The following is a 19,487-nucleotide window of genomic DNA, read 5'->3' as shown; positions in this document are numbered from 1 at the left end:
CTGTTTGTTTAACAACTTTTGTTTATTTGCTCTAACAATATTTGTTGTTGCTTGCTGCTGCTCAATTGTTTGCTGCTGTTGTTGCTGCTGTTGTTGCTGCTGCTTTGTTGCTGATCTTTGTTAACTTGCTGCTTTGTTAATTTAACTTATGTTGTTTGTTGCTGCTTAACTGTTGTTGTAACAACAACTTGTAAGTTTGTTTGCTCTTGCTGCTTTGTTGCTTTCTTAACAGTTAATTTGTTGCTGCTGTTGTTGCTGCTGTTGTTGTTTATGTTGTGTCTCTATTGTTTGTTTTCTCTTGTTGTTTGTTGCTGTTGTTTATATGGCTGTTTGTTGTTATTGCTCTGTTGCTCTTTGCTGTTGCTGATGTTGTTGTTTCTGCTGTTGCTGCCGCTGTTGTTGTTGCTGTTGTTGCTGCTGCTGTTGCTGCTGCTGCTGTTGCTGCTGTTGTTGCTGCTGCTGCTGTTGTTGCTGCTGTTGCTGCTGCTGCTGCTGCTGTTGCTACTGCTGCTGTTGCTGCTGCTGCTGTTGTTGCTGCTGTTGTTGCTGCTGTTGTTGCTGCTGTTGTTGCTGCTGTTGCTGCTGCTGCTGCTGCTGTTGCTACTGCTGCTGTTGCTACTGCTGCTGTTGCTGCTGCTGCTGTTGTTGCTGCTGTTGTTGCTGTTGCTGCTGTTGCTGCTGTTGTTGTTGCTGCTGCTGTTGTTGCTGTTGCTGCTGTTGTTGCTGCTGTTGTTGTCCTCACAATTTCCCTGTCTTTGCTTCCTGTTATGTACTTGTTAAACAAGACGACAGATATAAGGACACTTAACCATTCATTACAGCCTGGATGGGAATCTAACCCAGGTCCTCTCGGTTGTGTGCTTCAACCTCAAACAGCATGAGACAATGCTTCTAAGGTTGATATAATCGGCGCTTCAAAATCTGTAAACGATAGTCGACCCTCTCATTAGATAAGCAGGCTGCCTGGTGGCTGGGCAGGCTGCCTGGTGGCTGAGCAGGCTGCCTGGTGGCTGGGCAGGCTGCCTGGTGGCTGGGCAGGCTGCCTGGTGGCTGAGCAGGCTGCCTGGTGGCTGGGCAGGCTGCCTGGTGGCTGGGCAGGCTGCCTGGTGGCTGGGCAGGCTGCCTGGTGGCTGGGCAGGCTGCCTGGTGGCTGGGCAGGCTGCCTGGTGGCTGGGCAGGCTGCCGGGTGTCTGGGCACGCTGCCTGGTGGCTGGGCAGGCTGCCTGGTAGCTGGGCAGGCTGCCTGGTGGCTGGACAGACTGCCTGGTGGCTGGGCAGACTGCCTGGTGGCTGGGCAGACTGCCTGGTGGCTGGGCACGCTGCCAGGTGGCTGGGCAGGCTGCCTGGTGGCTGGGCAGGCTGCCTGGTGGCTGGGCAGACTGCCTGGTGGCTGGGCACGCTGCCAGGTGGCTGGACAGACTGCCTGGTGGCTGGGCAGGCTGCCTGGTGGCTGGGCAGGCTGCCTGGTGGCTGGCCAGGCTGCCTGGTGGCTGGACAGACTGCCTGGTGGCTGGGCAGGCTGCCTGGTGGCTGGGCAGGCTGCCGGGTGTCTGGGCAGGCTGCCAGGTGGCTGGGCAGGCTGCCTGGTGGCTGGACAGACTGTCTGGTGGCTGGCCAGGCTGCCTGGTGGCTGGCCAGACAGTATTGTTGTGGTAGGTGAGGTGGTCGTGAAGCCCATGGAGGGATGGTTATGTGTCGGCAACTCTTTAGTACGATCCAGACATACCTTCCTTCCTCTTCCCTTCCTCCTCTCCCTCTTCCTTTCCTTCCTCGTCCCTCTTCCTTTCCTTCCTCGTCCCTCTTCCTTTCCTTCCTCGTCCCTCTTCCTTTCCTTCCTCGTCCCTCTTCCTTTCCTTCCTCGTCCCTCTTCCTTTCCTTCCTCCCCTCCCTCTTTCTTCCCTTCCTCCCCTTCCTCTTCCTTCACTTCCTCCCCTTCCTCTTCCTTCCCTTCCTCCCCTCCCTCTTCCTTCCCTTCCTTCCCTTCCTTCCCTCCCTCGTCCTTCCCTTTCTCTCCTCCCTCTTCCTTCCCTTCCTCTCCTCCCTCTTACCTCCCTTTCCTCCCTCTTCCTTCCCTCCCTTCCCTCCCTCTTCCTTCCCTTCCCTCCCTCTTCCTTCCCTTCCTCCCCTCCCTCTTCCTTCCCTTTCTCTCCTCCCTCTTCCTTCCCTTCCTCTCCTCCCTCTTACCTCCCTTTCCTCCCTCTTCCTTCCCTTCCTTTCCTCCCTCTTCCTTCCCTTCCTCCCCTCCCTCTTCCTTCCCTTTCTCTCCTCCCTCTTCCCTCCCTTTTCCTTTCCTCCCTCTTCCTTCCCTTCCTCCCCTCCCTTCCCTTTCTCTCCTCCCTCTTCCTTCCCTTCCTCTCCTCCCTCTTACCTCCCTTTCCTCCCTCTTCCTTCCCTTCCTTTCCTCCCTCTTCCTTCCCTTCCTTTCCTCCCTCTTCCTTCCCTTCCTCCCCTCCCTCTTCCTTCCCTTCCTCCCCTCCCTCTTCCTTCCCTTCCTCCCCTCCCTCTTCCTTCCCTTTCTCTCCTCCCTCTTCCTTCCCTTCCTTTCCTCCCTCTTCCTTCCCTTCCTTTCCTCCCTCTTCCTTCCCTTCCTTTCCTCCCTCTTCCTTCCCTTCCTCCCCTCCCTCTTCCTTCCCTTACTCTCCTCCCTCTTCCTTCCCTTCCTCCCCTCCCTCTTCCTTCCCTTCCTCCCCTCCCTCTTCCTTCCCTTCCTCCCCTCCCTCTTCCTTCCCTTCCTCCCCTCCCTCTTCCTTCCTTTCCTCTCCTCCCTCTTCCTTCCCTTCCTCCCCTCCCTCTTCCTTCCCTTTCTCTCCTCCCTCTTCCTTCCCTTCCTCCCCTCCCTCTTCCTTCCCTTCCTCCCCTCCCTCTTCCTTCCCTTCCTCCCCTCCCTCTTCCTTCCCTTCCTCCCCTCCCTCTTCCTTCCCTTCCTCTCCTCCCTCTTCCTTCCCTTTCTCTCCTCCCTCTTCCTTCCCTTTCTCTCCTCCATCTTCCTTCCCTTCCTCTCCTCCCTCTTACCTCCCTTCCTCCCCTCCCTCTTCCTTCCCTTCCTCCCCTCCCTCTTCCTTCCCTTTCTCTCCTCCCTCTTCCTTCCCTTCCTCCCCTCCCACTTCCTTCCCTTCCTCCCCTCCCTCTTCCTTCCCTTCCTCCCCTCCCTCTTCCTTCCCTTCCTCCCCTCCCTCTTCCTTCCTTTCCTCTCCTCCCTCTTCCTTCCCTTCCTCCCCTCCCTCTTCCTTCCCTTTCTCTCCTCCCTCTTCCTTCCCTTCCTCCCCTCCCTTTTCCTTCCCTTCCTCCCCTCCCTCTTCCTTCCCTTCCTCCCCTCCCTCTTCCTTCCCTTCCTCCCCTCCCTCTTCCTTCCCTTCCTCTCCTCCCTCTTCCTTCCCTTTCTCTCCTCCCTCTTCCTTCCCTTTCTCTCCTCCATCTTCCTTCCCTTCCTCTCCTCCCTCTTACCTCCCTTCCTCCCCTCCCTCTTCCTTCCCTTCCTCCCCTCCCTCTTCCTTCCTTTCCTCTCCTCCCTCTTCCTTCCCTTCCTCCCCTCCCTCTTCCTTCCATTCCTCTCCTTCCCTTCTGCCCCTCTTCCTCAACCATCTTTATTAACCCTAATCAGCACTTCAGGTTTTTTCTCGTTTAAAGTCCATCTTTGGGTTTTCAATACGTCAAGTATATCTCCTGTAATTGTCCGTCAAGTGTTGTGCAGTTATTTTCACATATTAACTTTCGGGGCTCCAATTTCACCTCTTAATAGTGATCATATTTGCAAGCAGCGCGTGTGAAGCTTTCCTTATTAGTCTACATTTAGATGATGATTAAAAATTGTAAGTTTATTCTTGGAGAGTATTGTTATGCCGATAATCGTACGTCAGATAATATATGAGGTGTATCAAGGTTCTCTGCTGGGAACACTTCACTGCTGTCACTGGTGCTGTCACTGGTGCTGTCACTGGTGCTGTCACTGGTATTGTTACAAGATACCATCACGCTGGTGATACTGATTCAGGGAATCGTAAGTACCTTCATATTCACTGAATTAAATGTTACCTCCCGATCCTCGGGAACTGTGTGATACTCAACGTGTTTAAAGCTTCGTAATAAAACGAGGAGATAATGTCAGCATGGAGAAGTAAGAATGTTCTCCGACACTCATCACGGCCGCAGCGTAGTAACGTTACCACAATACTTAAACCATACCCCCGGCCGGGATTGAACCCGCGGTCATAGATTCTCAAAACTCCAGCCCGTCATTACGATTTCTTAAGTCATGTTGACACCACAATACTTACATCAATCATGTGTGAGAAAAAAAAGAAAAATTGGGTGGGCTCTGTACATTGACGTGAAGACCATCCCAAACCACTGTACTGGTTAATATTTATTTTCTGGCCAATGATGTTCCATGGATTTTATGGTAAGTTTGTGGTACTGATTCTGAATATGTCATCGGTTTTGCTTGATTGGCTCTAGTTTTTGATAAATTTGGCATTCCATCGAAAAACATTTTTTTTTTTATTATTATCACACTGGCCGATTCCCACCAAGGCAGGGTGGCCCGAAAAAGAAAAACTTTCACCATCATTCACTCCATCACTGTCTTGCCAGAAGGGTGCTTTACACTACAGTTTTTAAACTGCAACATTAACACCCCGGGGGTAACTTAGCAATCGCATTGAAATTATTTTTTTTAGATCTTGGAAAAGTCAGTTCATGTAATACATCCTAGCATTTCATTCTATATAATAACAGATTACCATAGTAAGATAATTCAGATACCACTAATTACTGCATTTGAAAACGCTGTACGATTTTCTTCTATGTTGGTCATGAACACAGTTTTGTTGAGTAATTGGAAGAGATGTATATTGGTTACCATTGTGCAATAAGACATTTCAAGCTTCTAATGGAGCTGTCTATAAACAGCCGCCAGTCTCCTGGTCGATATTTAAGTTTCATTCAAAGAAAAAGTCCAGTGATGTTATTGCAGTGTAGAAGTTGTTCATCTTGGCTGAAGTAAGGAAGGAGTTCAACCTCTCTTGTCCGATAAGATGTTATTTAACTTCTTGCTGTAGACAGTTCTTTTCTTTTAGTCTGGATGCTAAAAGTTCAGATGCTCTGACAGACTGAGGTCACGTATCAGATCACTGAACTCTTCCTGGGAGAACTGCTGGAGGTGTTGAAATGCTTACTTTATATTCACTTCCACTGTTATCACCTGTGTTACATCCTAAACCCTGAGTTTCTTCAACATCTGACAACTGAAGTTCAGACAGTAAACACTGGTATGGTAACGTCTTCACTGTGTGGCACAGTGATCCTTGCTGACTCCAGATCACGATATTCCCACTTGACTTTCTTGTATTGTTAGGCTGGTGAATAATACACATGTGGCAACACTTAGGTATCTTTATTGTGGAAACTTTTCCACAATAAAGATACCCAAGTGTTGCACAGTTGTCTCATCATCTCGTTAAGTTTTTTCCGACAATATAATTCTTCCTTGCCATACACCTCGCAGCATTTGTTCCTATCGTAACAAAAATAGTGAAGATGAACGTATTATTTTGTGGTGGTGAGATGTCATTGACGTCATCATCAGTATCAACTGGGAGAAGCAAAGCACATAGGCATCAGCAGTCAAGATGTGTAAATGGCACATATTTGCATAGTCTCGTGTGTACTCACCTAGAATTGTGATTGCGCCGGGGGGGGGGGGAGGATTGGGGGGGATACTTGGTCCGTGGCCCCGTCTCCAGCCCATCTTGACATAACAACACAAGACATTAAGAATGGAGGAATACCGCAGCAGGTCTACTGGACCATACAAGACACATCTCAAAATCAACCGATAGACCCCTGGCTGTCTTCAAGAGGGAGCTGGACAGGCACCTAAAGTTAATACCTGACCAGCCGGGCTGTGGTTCGTATGTCGGTTTGCATGCGACCAGCAGTAACAGCCTCATTGATCAGGCCCTGATCCACCACGAGGCCTGGTTACGAACCAGGCCGCGGGGGCGTTGACCCCCGAAACCCTCTCTAGGTATACTCCAGGTATTCCCACTCGCGTATTTATCCAGCATATTTCCAGACCTTGACTTCTACTCTCTGTGTCCTCATAAAATTAATTCTCGCAACTGCGTATTAACCTCCTCCAGTCTTCAACCAGCCTCAGACTAAAATAATACTTCTTTACATGCCTATGGCATATTGTGCGTGCATTCACCTATATGTGAGTCTTATAGTACGTGTGTGTGTGTGTGTGTGTGTGTGTGTGTGTGTGTGTGTGTGTGTGTGTGTGTGTGTGTGTTAGTTACCATTTTGTCCTAGGCACATGTCGATTAGACACTAGGCCTGTTGTATATGAGTACGTGTGTGTGTGTGTGTGTGTGTGTGTGTGTGTGTGTGTGTACTCACCTATTTGTACTCACCTATTTGTGGTTGCAGGGGTCGAGTCCTAGCTCCTGGCCCCGCCTCTTCACCGGTTGCTACTAGACCCTCTCTCTCCCCGCTCCATGAGCTTTATCAAACCTCGTCTTAAAACTGTGTATGGTTCCTGCGTGTGTGTGTGTGTGTGTGTGTGTGTGTGTGTGTGTGTGTGTGTGTGAGTTTGTGTATGAGTGTGTGTGTTTGTGTGTGTGTGTGTGTGTGCGTGTGTGTGTGTGTGTGTGTGTGTGTGTGTGTGTGTGTGTGTGTGTGTGTGTGTGTGAGTTTGTGTTTGAGTCTGTGTGTGTGTGTGTGTGTGTGTGTGTGTGTGTGTGTGTGTGTGTGTGTGTGTGTGTGTGAGTGAGTGAGTGAGTGTGAGTGTGTGTGTGTGTGTGTGTGTGTGTGTATGGGTTTGTGTATGTGTGTGTGTGTGTTTGTGTGTGTGTAATAATAAAATATTCCTATTGGTAAAAAAAAAATGAAAAGATGGGGTGGTAGGGGAAATGGATATTCTTCCAGATATTTATCCTTGAAGCCTTTTTATCCACTTCTCCGAGGCTGTGGGTCCCACTATTTACACCAGAGGTGCAGGCACTGTACTTTCCGCCTCCGACTAATCCATTGCTTTTCCTGAATCCCTGCATAAATGTTTCTTTGCTCTCACGCCAACAGCACGTAAAGTCTGAAAAAAAAAAACTTTCCACTCGTGTCTAACTCGCTCACACACGCCACTTGTATACAGAAGCTCCTAGTATATTATACCTCCTTTACCCGCACCCTCTAACCTTTCCTAGAAAAGATCTTCCCCTCGCTCCCTTCACCTCAGATTTATACTCCATGCTAGTCATCCTTCCTCACATTTCTCTAAATGTCCAAAATTACTTCAACAAACTCACTGTTGCAGGGATTAATGCATTATTGTTTGTGTACAGGTAGGTGGCAGAGTTGATGACCCTGCCATCCATCTCTACACTAAATGGCATTGATATTTGTGCCACAATGTTCCATGTTATACGGATCTTTAGTGTTTAAAATGTGTTACATGAGAGGCCAGTTAAGATGTGTGACAAGGTAAGTGCTCAGAGTTGACTAGTTACTGTTAAACATGTATCAATGTAGTGATTCTTTTGTAAATAATAATAAACTGCTTCTACTAATAAAAAAGAGTTGACTATCTAGTAAGAGCAGGTAGCCAGGAGCTGGTGACTACCTGACTACCTCCTGTTACTAACTGGTCAACTTGATTATTATTATTATTATAGGAAATACAATAATGCGTATCAGCTGTATGGTACATAGCAGCCATGACTTCACTGTCACTCCGGTCAAGGACAACACCTAGCAGCTGGTGAGGGGCTCGTGATTCCAGGAACTGGAGCTACTTTTACCTTCCCTGGACTGTCATGTATCTTACCTCTTCTTTCTCAGAAACCACTTTACCATTAACCACAACAATAACGTGAAAGTGGACACTGCTAATGGTGGTAAAGATTGTGTTGTTGTTGTTGTTGTTGTTGTTGTTGTTGTGTGTGTACTCACCTATTTGAGGTTGCAGGGGTCGATTCATAGCTCCTGGCCCCGCCTCTTCACTGATTGCTACTAGGTCCTCTCTCTCCCTGCTCCATGAGCTTTATCATACCTCGCCTTAAAACTATGTATGGTTCCTGCCTCCACCACATCACTTTCTAGGCTATTCCACGGCCTGACTACTCTGTGACTGAAGAAATACTTCCTAACATCCCTTTGATTCATCTGAGTCTTCAACTTCCAATTGTGACCTCTTGTGTCTGTGTCCCATCTCTGGAACATCCCGTCTTTGTCCACCTCGTCTATTCCGCGCAGTATTTTATATGTCGTTATCATGTCTCCCCTGACCCTCCTGGCCTCCAGTGTCGTCAGGCCGATTTCCCTCAGCCTTTTTCCTTAGGACAATCCTCGTAGCTCTGGGACTAGTCTTGTTGCAAACCTTTGCACTTTCTCTAATTTCTTGACGTGCTTGACTAGGTGTGGATTCCAAACTGGTGCTGCATACTCCAGTATGGGCCTGACGTAAATGCTATACAGAGTCTTGAACGAATCCTTACTGAGGTATCGGAACGCTATCCCTAGGTTTGCCAGGCGCCCCTATGCTGCAGCAGTTATCTGATTGATGTGCGCCTCAGGAGATATGCTCGGTGTTATACTCACCCCCAGATCTTTTTCCTTGAGTGAGGTTTGCAGACTTTGGCCATCTAAACTATATTGTGTCTGCGGTCTTCTTTGCCCTTTTCCAATCTTCAGGCCTTTGCATTTGGCAGGGTTAAACTCAAGGAGCCAGTTGCTGGACCAGGCTTGTAGCCTGTCCAGGTCTCTTTGTAGTCCTGCCTGAGCCTCATCCGATTTGAGTCTTCTCATTAACTTCACATCATCCGCAAACAAGGACACTTCTGAGTCTACCCCTTCCGTTATGTCATTCACATATACCAAGAACAGCACAGGTCCTAGGACTGACCCCTGTGGAACCCCGCTTGTCACAGGCGCCCACTCTGACACCTCGTCACGTACCATGACTCGTTCTTGCCTCCCTGTCTGGTATTCTCTGATCCATTGCAGTGCCTTTCCTGTTATGTGTGCCTGATCCTCTAGCTTTTGCAGTACCCTCCTGTGAGGAACTGTGTCGAAGGCCTTGCAGTCCAAAAAAATGCAGTCGATCCACCCCTCTCTCTTTTGTCTTACTTCTGTCACCTTGTCATAAAACTCCAGTAGGTTTGTGACAGAGGATTTTCCCTCCCTGAAACCATGCTGGTTGTCAATTATACACTTGTTTCTTTCCAGGTGCTCCACCACTCTCCTCCTGATGATCTTCTCCATGACCTTGCATACTATACACGTTAGTGATACAGGTCTGTAGTTTAGTGCCTCATGTCTGTCTCCCTTTTTAAAAATTGGGACTACATTTGCCATCTTCCATACCTCGGGGAGTTGCCCAGTTTCAAATGATGTGTTGAAGATCTTTGTTAATGGTACACACAATATATCTGCTCCCTCTTTAAGGACCCATGGAGAGATGTCTGGTCCCACCGCCTTTGAGGTGTCAGGTTCGCATAGCAGTTTCTTCACCTCCTCCTTGGTTATATGTACCTCATCCAGCACTTGCTGGTGTACCCCCCTGCTCTGATTTCCTGGATTTCCACTGTAAATACTTCTTTAAATCTCGTGTTGAGCTCCTGACATACCTCCCGGTCGTTTCTTGTGAATTCCCCATCACCCTTCCTCAGTCTGATTACCTGGTCCTTGAATGTTGTTTTCCTCCTGATGTGGCTGTACAACAGCTTCGGGTCAGTCTTGACTTTCGATGCTAAGTCATTTTCGTATTGCCGCTGAGCCTCCCTTCTTATCTGTGCATATTCGTTTCTGGCTCTTCGGCTAATCTCTTTATTTTCCTGAGTTCTCTGTCTTCTGTACCTTTTCCATTCTCTAGTACACCTAGTTTTTGCCTCCCTACACCTTTGGGTGAACCAAGGACTCGTTCTGTTCTTCCCATTATTTCTGTTTCCCTTGGGAACCAACCTCTCCTCTGCCTCCTTGCATTTTGTTGCCACATAGTCCATCATTTCTTGTACTGGTTTTCCTGTCAGTTCCCTCTCCCACTGAATGTCTTGAAAGAAGTTCCTCATGCCTGAGTAGTTCTCCCTTTCGTAGTTTGGTTTTCCCACCCTATTCCTGCTGCTCTCTCCACTTGGAGCTCAACTATGTAGTCGAAGCACAGAACCACATGATCACTAGCTCCCAGGGGCCTTTCATACATGATATCCTCGATGTCAGAACTACTCAAGGTGAATACAAGGTCCAGTCCTGCTGGTTCATCCTCTCCTCTCTCTCTGGTAGTGTCTCTAACATGTTGATGCATGAGGTTTTCCAGTACCACATCCATCATCTTGGCTCTCCATGTTTTGGGACCCCCATGGGGCTCCAGGTTTTCCCAGTCAATCTCCTTGTGATTGAAATCACCCATAACTAGTAACTTTGCTCCCCCCCATGTGTGCTCTCCTGGCCACCTCGGCTAGTGTGTCGACCATTGCTCTGTTGCTCTCATCGTATTCTTCTCTTGGCCTCCTGCAGTTCTGTGGTGGGTTGTACATTACTGCATTTATCACCTTATGTCCCTCAGACTGGATTGTTCCTACTAAGTAGTCCCTTTCGCCCGTGCCATCCATTCCTTCCATTTTCTTAAACCCCCACTGGTTTTTAAAGAGCAGTGCAACTCCTCCTCCCCCTTTCCTCCCTCTGTCTTTCCTGAGGATTTGATATCCGGATAGAAAGGTTGAATCAGTTATTCTGGTGAGTTTTGTTTCTGTGAGTGCTATTATGTCTGGGGATGTCTCCTTGATTCTTTCGTGCCACTCCTCATACTTATTTGTTATTCCATCTGCATTTGTATACCACACCTTCAACTTCTTTTCTAAGATTGTGGTCTGGGAGGTGTATTGGGGTTGGGGAAGTGGGGGACCTGATAAGGAACTATGGGTGGTTGCTGTGGGGGTGGAGTTTGTAATGCAGTGGGTGGGGGCATTGGATGTGGCATGGGTGTTTTGGTTTAGAGTGTTTGGTTGCACTTGGGTTTACCTGGTTGTAAGGCTACTATAGGAAGTTGTGAGGGAGGCTGTATTTGATCTTCCTGTGTCTGGGATCTCCTGTCTGTCTTCTCCAACCCCTCTCTTTCCTCCTTTCGCCTTTGTACCATCTCTCTCAGTTTCTGCCTTTCTGCTTGTGTTCTGTCGCGGTCGAGATACACCTTCCTGTATACTGGCATGTCCCTTAATCGTGCTTTCTCCTGCAGGATCCTGTTCCGAGTCGACTCTGCCTTGAAGGTCACTTTCACTGGCCGGGTTCTTTTTTTTTTACAAACCCCCCTATTCTCCGAAAATTTTCCAGCTGGGTCATGTCATCTTCTCCTATTGCTTTCATGATGGTTTCAATTGCTTTTTTTTCCCCTTGTTTTCTTGCTTCATATGTTTCCCCTTCAACTTCCTGGAGCCCATACACAAAGACTGACCTCACCCTTTCATTCTCCCACTGCATATCCCTGTGCATCCCCTCATTCAATTTGATTTCCTCCATTGCAGCTTTCCTTTCTTCAGTTTCACTAGCTAATGTACTTGGGCTCAGTGGCCTGTCATTTTCCCTTCTTGGCTTTCCCTGGGCTCTGCTGTGGTCTGTTAGGGCCTCCACATATATCTTAGCTGTTTCATTTACTACAGTCTCCTCTGATAGAGCTTCTACATGCAGTTTTGCCCCTTCTTTCCCTACAGTCCCCTTATTTGTGACTGAGGTAGCAGTCTCTGTTGTCAGTCCCAAAATGTTCTTTAGTTCTTTAGGCTGTTTCAGATTTTTCAGTTCCTCTTCTAAACTCTGTATCCTGGCCTCTGCTGCTTTGACTTGCACCTCCCACTTCCTGCTTTCCATTACTATCCTCTCTTCCATTCTCATGCTAAGTTCTTCTAGTTTCTTTTCCCATTCATGTTCCCTTTTTGTGAGCTGTGCTGCCCAATCTTCCTTTGCAGTGTGTGTGTGTGTGTGTGTGTGTGTGTGTGTGTGTGTGTGTGTGTGTGTGTGTGTGTGTGTGTGTGTGTGTGTGTATTTTGAGTGTTGTAATCCTTGAGATAGATTTATAGGTTAAGATATAGTCTGAAAACGTAGGACACTCTTAGATAATCCTAATTCTCAGTTATTTTAAGGGGAAAAATTGGAGAGGTGAAATAAGCCTATTTCGTCATATTTTCTGTCTCTGAGAAAGACATTCTCTCTCTCTCTCTCTCTCTCTCTCTCTCTCTCTCTCTCTCTCTCTCTCTCTCTCTCTCTCTCTCTCTCTCTCTCTATTCTGAGACTTTAATGATATGACAAGTTGAAGAATGAGACACTTGTGCAACATTTGGATATCTTTATTTAGGAAACGTTTCGCCAGCCAGTCACTTCCTCAGTCCAATACAGAGAATAACAGAGGAAGACGAGGATATGACAGGTCTCGGATACCTGGCTTTTCCTAGATGACTCCACCTATTCTGGGGACAAAGAAAAGAAATGTGATTTTGTAAATAGTCCAAGTTGGACCGAAACGTCTCTGTAAGCATCTATGTGCAGGTTATTTGTGTAAAAGGAGTGTGATAAACTGTTAAACTGTGGGTAGACCCGTCCTCACCAGTGTTCGGATGGAGCTAACTATTGAGAAGAAAGATGTCATAGCACTGAGGATGAATCACTAGTCAGACAATTTCTTAGAATACCTGTGTATAACCCTGGTGGTTTAGAGCTTATTTTTATAATAATTAATAATAAAATACCCGTGGGCAGGGTTCAAAAGTTCGAGAGAATCTCTCTTTTGAGACCTGATTGGAAAGAGAAGTTGGACATAAACAGAGATATGGTACAAACCTTTGTTTTTAATACATACCGATTAATTGATTTAGGAAGACACTTGAGCAAACACTGGGATATATTAATTAGAAAACGTTTCGGTCCTGGGACCTTGATTACTTCTGATATAAATAAAATAAAGAATTAGACACATGCGCAACATCTGGGTATCTATATTTGTAGACGTTTCGTCAACCAGTGGTTTTATCAGTACCATATTAGTTCCACTACTGCTTACTATTACTACTGCTACTACTACCACTACTACTGCCACTACTACTACCACTACTACTACCACTACTACTACCACTACTACTACCACTACTACTACCACTACCACTACTGCTACCACTACTACTACCACTACTACTACCACTACTACTACCACTACTACTACCACTACTACTACTACTACCACTACTACTACGAGTACTACTACCACTACCACTACTACTACCACTACTACTACTACCACTACTACTACCACTACTACTACCATTACTACTACCACTACCACTACTACTACCACTACTACTACTACCACTACTACTACCACTACTACTACCATTACTACTACCACTATATATACTCGTTTTCCTAGTTTCCTCTGTATTAGGACTGAAGAAGTCACTCGTGGCGAAACGTTTCCTTTAATAAATATCCTGAACTGTACATAAGTGTCTTTCTCCACATTTTATCGGTATCACCATAACATTTGTCCCTTCATCAGTACAATACAAGGACATAATGTGAAGAATGTAGAAGTATATACAAAAGATGAGGTAGTCAGTCCCTCAGTGTTGATGTTGGTGAGGAGCACCGGAGTCTTCAAGAATCTTGAAGATTGTAGATGAATGGTTCAAAGAACCGACACGTTGTTAAATTAGACACATGTGCAACTTTTGGGTATCTTTATTGAGGAAACGTTTCGCCACACAGTGGCTTCATCAGTCCATATAAAGGATAAACTTGAAGAACAGGAGGAGAATGAGGTAATCAGTCCCTCAGCCTTGAGTCGATGTGGTCAGTCCATCAATCTCGAATAGAATACGGCATATGGACCGATGAAGCCACTGTGTGGCGAAACGTTTCCTCAATAAAGATACCCAAGAGTTGCACATGTGTCTAATTTAACAAGAATCTTGAAGATGTTGCATATGTGCCTAATTCTTCCCCTTATCTACATTATATACAAATCATGTACAACGAAGTATAAGTAAGGTCCTGAATCTATCCCTTCGAGAAAGAACTCGAAATCATGAATTCAGATTGGATGAGTTTAGATTTAGAAAATATATAGGAAAGCCCTGGTTTGGAAACAGAGTAGTCGAAGAGTGGAATAGTCTGCCTAGTAAGGTTATTGAAGCTGAAACCTTGGGTAGCTTCAAATATAGGTTAAATAAATACATGAGTGAGAATGGTTAGATTTGAGTGGGACTTGCACATGAGTTCATAGGGTTATCAAAGCTTATTCCTTGTATAGCATTGAAAATGGGTTGGGTGAATATTTCTTTTAGTGGGCTTGAGAATGACCTGCCTGCTACGGGCCAGTAGTGTAGAAAAAAGACACTTGGTCAGGACATGTCTTTTATCCATATCGTGTCAGTATCAGCATACCATTTTTCATGGGTCAGTAGGCCTGTCTTAAAATTTCTGGAGAAGGATTCCACGAAGATGGTGGGAGAAACACAGAGGGGAAGATGAGCGAAACGTTTTAACCAAAAAAAATGCCCTAAACTGCATACCGTCACATTAGCACACGAACCAGACACTGATCAGTGAATTACTAGACACCTGACCTGCGAGACGTGAAGGCAACGTTGATCGTAAAAATTTTGGTCAGTGCTTCTGCTTGACATGCAAGTCTGACCAGTGCTGAGAAGTGTGGCCAAGGTCGCTTCCACACCCAGGATCTGGTCTCGTCTGATCTTCCACTCCCACACTCAGGAGCTGGTCTCGTCTGATCTTCCACTCCCACACTCAGGAGCTGGTCTCGTCTGATCTTCCACTCCCACACTCAGGAGCTGGTCTCGTCTGATCTTCCACTCCCACACTCAGGAGCTGGTCTCATCTGATCTTCCACTCCCACACTCAGGAGCTTGTCTCGTCTGATCTTCCACTCCCACACTCAGGAGCTGGTCTCGTCTGATCTTCCACTCCCACACTCAGGAGCTGGTCTCATCTGATCTTCCACTCCCACACTCAGGAGCTGGTCTCATCTGATCTTCCACTCCCACACCCAGGAGCTGGTCTCATCTGATCTTCTACTCCCACACCCAGGAGCTGGTCTCATCTGATTTTCCACTCCCACACTCAGGAGCTGGTCTCATCTGATCTTCCACTCCCACACCCAGGAGCTGGTCTCATCTGATCTTCCACTCCCACACTCAGGAGCTGGTCTCATCTGATCTTCCACTCCCACACCCAGGAGCTGGTCTCATCTGATCTTCCACTCCCACACTCAGGAGCTGGTCTCATCTGATCTTCCACTCCCACACCCAGGAGCTGGTCTCATCTGATCTTCTACTCCCACACCCAGGAGCTGGTCTCATCTGATTTTCCACTCCCACACTCAGGAGCTGGTCTCATCTGATCTTCCACTCCCACACTCAGGAGCTGGTCTCATCTGATCTTCCACTCCCACACCCAGGAGCTGGTCTCATCTGATCTTCTACTCCCACACCCAGGAGCTGGTCTCGTCTAATCTTCCACAATGACGATATTAGTGTTTTCTTTCTCAGTGTGAGGAATGGAACCCAAGAATGGTGTCGACATCGAAGAGTTCCTTCATGAAAAAAAGGATAGGGAAAAATATCAATTTAATTTAAAAAATTATGTTAAATTGAGAAGAGCCCAAGTAGTGAGACCACTGGCTTACCCTGGCTAGTAGGTAGACAACAGTACTCAAATAACACGCACATAAAGAGGAACAGCATATGATGTTGTCATATGCGTTTCGCCTACACAGTAGATTTCCTCACTCTAATATAGAGGCAGCGGGTGTAGTAATGAAATGAAGATGATGGAATCTGTCCCTCATCCTTGGAGAAAGAGTATTTGAGGTGGTCAGTCTCTCAGCCTGGAGAAGTGTTTAGCTCCGTGGAGCTGAACCTCCAGGATGTGTATGGGGTGACAACTTCCCTCGAGGATGTGTATGGGTAATAACCAACCCCCCAGGATGTGTATGGGGGTAACAACCAACCCCCCAGGATGTGTATGGGGTAACAACCAACCCCCCAGGATGTGTATGGGGTGACAACCACCTTCCAGGATGTGAAAGTTAAGACACATGTGCAACATCTGGATATCTTTATTGTAGACGTTTCGCCATCCAGTGGCTTTATCAATACAGATTCTAGGACATAATAGGAAGACAGTAGAACTATATACAAAAGATGAGGTAATCAGTCCCTCAGCCTTGGAGTTAGTGTTCACAGCATCGTGGTGGAGGAGAATCTGGAGCAAAGGCCTATATAACCGCCAGTCTTCTTGCCTTTGCTCCAGATTCTCCTCCACCACGATGCTGTGAACACTAACTCCAAGGCCGAGGGACTGATTACCTCATCTTTTGTATATAGTTCTACTGTCTTCCTATTATGTCCTAGAATCTGTATTGATAAAGCCACTGGATGGCGAAACGTCTACAATAAAGATATCCAGATGTTGCACATGTGTCTTAACTTTCATATTGTCGGTATTTTATACCTTTCTTGCACAACTTCCAGGATGTGTATGGGGTGACAACCTCCCCCAGGAGGGGTATGGGGTGACAACCTCCCCCAGGAGGGGTATGAGGTGACAACCTCCCCCAGGAGGGGCATGGGGTGACAACCTCCCCCAGGAGGGAGTTTTAATGCTGATAATCCGAGAACCGGGAGTTACCCGTCCCTTGGTTCAAACCTGACTATCTCCCATTCTCCAGGCGCAGTATGATTGCTGCGGGTTTAGCGCTTCCACATACATATAAAACATTTTACTAGACGCCGGGTGGCCATCTGGAGAAGACCCGAGCCGGAAGTACCGGCAAATCCCTAATGAATTTCACTAGAATATCTCTCTTATGCTGGTCGCACTTTTTTATATAGTTTAATTTATATTCTGAGGTTGCAGTCTGTCTGTTGAGAAATACCTGACTACTTTCCTGTGAGGGATACCTCCCCCGAGAGGTATACCTGTGAAGAATATCTCGAGAGATATCGTGATAGATGTGTGAGGTGTACTTTGAGGGCTAACCTCCAATGGAAATAAAGGACCCCAATGGAAATAAAGGACCCCAATGGAAATAAAGGACCCCAATGGAAATAAAGGACCCCAATGGAAATAAAGGACCCCAATGGAAATAAAGGACCCCAATGGAAATAAAGGACCCCAATGGAAATAAGTCACTGTCTGACTTTTTTGGGTTATCCCAGGTTGTCTACACATATGCTGCTATGTATGATAATTCTATGTAACTGTATTTGTGTATACCTGAATAAACTTACTTACTTACTTACTGAGATATACCTTGAGGGATACCTACTGTGATGGATACCTTGAAGGATATCTCCTGTGAAGGGTACCTTGAGGGATACCTACGTACGAGCAGTGCTACGAGAAGGGCAGGCAGGAATAACAGGGGAGGAGGAATAATATATAGAACATAAGAAAGAAGGAACACTGCAGCAGGTCTACTGACCCAGGCGGAGCAGGTCCATAGAGAATAGGTGAAAAACTGAAGAATGGTTCTTATGATCGCCTTCAAACCGCAGATTCTGCCGCATTATAATGTTTTAGATTACTCATAGGCTGTGTAGGCGCAATTTGTCAATTTTATTAAAAAACTGTGATTATTGATTTTGATAAGGTAATTTGGGAATGCCTCATCCGATCGGCTTCAAACTTAGTGATAAATGAGCGGTAACTAAAGAATGCATCTTCTGGTTGGTGTGAAACTGACAGAGCTGATGGATCTCAGTGAATGCTTCTTCCGACTGACTTCAAATCTTCAATGCTGAATTTAACTGCACTTTAAACGTATGCAGCACTCTGTACTATTCCTTTTGTGTGTATTGACGTAGAGGATGCTGAGCTTATAGCATACGTAAATAAGTTTCCTGGATCACTGAGGTAGAGGGAACTGGGCTAATGGTATACAGGGATGCAGTTCTCTTGTGGAAAATCACACAGGCTTGATTTCCCAGACCTTTAAAACCTCCCCAAGTTTGGGGGGGGGGGGGACGAGCAGACCCATGTATGCCTACTTGGGGTTGCCACATTCTACATACACTCTTAATATGTAAGATTTAATCTAGCAGTGAAACCTCCATAGCTTAATGTATTATACACTACTACTTATACGTATTTAAGCTAAGTTGGAGTTAGACATTGATTAATCTAGCATAGCGTCTACATTACCTCCTACAGCCTACACAATTGTAAGCAGTGGGCTCTTGTTCCAGCCAGCCATGAGTACCCTGGCTTGGCAAGTGTTCAGTTACTGCCTACCCAACCAGTCTCACGTAACTATAGTGGGTGAACGGTTGGGTGCACGAAACTCTGCTAAGTGTCTGTTTATTAATAGCCTAGTGTTAGGACGACTGATTCTGTGACAGCCGTTATGCAGTGAAGTGCTCTATCATTTGATAACACATTACAACACTATCTCGCTACTGTACCAGGTAGTTGCACCTGACTCGAGTATCTCAGGTGTCCACAGATGTACAGCCGCTCCCACACTCCACTAAGTACCTACTACCCAAGTATTATCATTGAATGCGCATTCCTTATACCTCTGGATCTTGCTGCTTCCCTCCTATCGCCAGAGATCATTATTTGCAACCGGCTCAACATAACTATGTGTAAACTAGAGGACGAATTCAGGTAGAAATGAGATGGCAGGCTTCTGGGCTAAATTCCATAACTGACTTGACAAGAATCATTAATCTAAAATCAGTCATAACCCACAGACACCCTCTACACATCTCTGTTTATGTAGAGGGGCTGGGTTTATGCGATAAGGGGATGACTTTTATAGGATCCTGCAGCGACTAGAGTTCAACTATTCAAGAGGGACTGTCAGCAAGATCCTGGCGCAGTGAGAGTACATCAGTACCGCTATTGGTGCGGCCGTGACCTGACTGTTGTGATGGGGAGTGTGTCAGTACATCAGTATTACTATCAGCTGACTGTTGTGGGAGGGACAAGGACAGCAGTTTAGAACACAGGATACAACATCAGTGTCCTGCTACACAGCTCTCTGAGATAACTACATTGTGGAACCAGCCAGTTTAGTGTTTCACTATTGTACGTGATAGTTACACTGGAACACCAGAGGTGTGTGCTATATTGTTGTACAAGATAGTTAAAGAGGGGTAATATAAACTAGCCATGTTTCTCTTGTTATTCTGTCTGTAGTGAGGAGAGATGAGTAGACTGTAGGATAGGTCCTTCCCAAGAGAACTGGAAGAAAGGCGAGTAGACTGTAGCGACTAGAAGAAAGGCTGAAAGACTGTAGGAACTGGAGTGGAAATGAGTGGTTGGGTGACTGATGTGTTAGCGTCGGTTAAAGCGTCACCCAATACATACCATAAAAATTATTATTATTTCTACAAGTACATGTACAAGGTATACAGACCTAGCTAACATCAATGACTTACTGCTATATAGAAAGGCGCTGTAGTTCTAGGCACTGCCTCACTACATAC

At 46.4% G+C, this 19,487-nt stretch overlaps 1 protein-coding gene across 2 annotated transcripts in view; it reads left to right on the top strand.

The window, feature by feature from the left end:
• Positions 1-3,848: 3,848 nt before the first annotated feature.
• Positions 3,849-19,487, top strand: part of LOC128697021 (D-beta-hydroxybutyrate dehydrogenase, mitochondrial) — a 76,086-nt gene continuing 60,447 nt past the window's right edge. Inside the window, exon 1 of one of the 2 annotated variants that reach the window (XM_070095177.1) lies at positions 3,849-3,997. The gene's annotated coding sequence lies outside the window, so the exon portion shown is untranslated. Of the gene's footprint in view, positions 3,998-18,960; positions 19,117-19,487 lie in introns of those variants that run through there. The other variant, XM_053788525.2, reaches the window with a different exon arrangement.

Source organism: Cherax quadricarinatus, chromosome 49, assembly GCF_038502225.1.
Source record: "Cherax quadricarinatus isolate ZL_2023a chromosome 49, ASM3850222v1, whole genome shotgun sequence".
NCBI lineage: Eukaryota > Metazoa > Arthropoda > Malacostraca > Decapoda > Parastacidae > Cherax > Cherax quadricarinatus.
Note: the sequence above shows the minus strand (reverse complement) of the source record. Positions and strands in the feature narration are given on the sequence as shown.